Below are 855 nucleotides of genomic sequence, written 5' to 3' on the forward strand. Positions count from 1 at the left end.
GAAGAAAGAATAATTATTTTTTTAATCTACCCCACCCCTCTGCTATGAAATTAATATCTTTTACAAACTTTCATTATAAAAGTCATTCATGTTCACTGTGGAGAACAATAACAAAAGAGACAAAAGTCAACCATAATCCCAACACTCGATTAATACATGGCTAACATTTTAGAATATATCCTTCTGGTAAATTTTTATATGCAAACAATAAGATTGTGTTGTAACCTTTTTTTCTGTAAATATTATTACATATTTTTGTATCTGTAAAATCATTAAGTACATTAAGAGAGTATGGATTTTGAAGTCAGACAGATAAAACTGCGTCCTTGCTCCCCCATTTACTGTGTGATCTTGGACAAGTTATTTAACCTCTCTCAGTGCCCGGGTTTCCTTATTTATAAAATGGAAATAAGAAGTGCTTACTGGATGGGCTGGGCAGTTAGTTCACTTGGTTTGAGTGTGGTGCTGGTAACACCACGGTCAAGGGTTCGGATCCCCTTACTGACCAGCGACCCCCCACCCCCAAAAATGCTTACTTCATTGCCTTATTCTAAGGATTAAATACAATAAAAAATAATGTACTTAGAACAAATCTGGTACCTAGTAAGCATTCAGCAACATAAGTTGCATACATTTTGCACTTATACAACGTATTTTTGTTAAGTGGCTGGTTATCCCACTGAATAAATGTATCCTAGCTTATTAAAAATTCCCTATTATAGGGCCGGCCCATGGCTCACTTGGGAGACCGTGGTGCCGACAACACCAAGTCAAGGGTTAAGATGCTCTTACTAGGGCCGGCCCAGTGGCGCACTGGAGAGTGTGCCGCTTGGGAGCGTGGCGGCGCTCCCGCCG

Source organism: Galeopterus variegatus, unplaced genomic scaffold (genome assembly GCF_000696425.1).
Source record: "Galeopterus variegatus unplaced genomic scaffold, G_variegatus-3.0.2 Scaffold2824, whole genome shotgun sequence".
Lineage (NCBI taxonomy): Eukaryota > Metazoa > Chordata > Mammalia > Dermoptera > Cynocephalidae > Galeopterus > Galeopterus variegatus.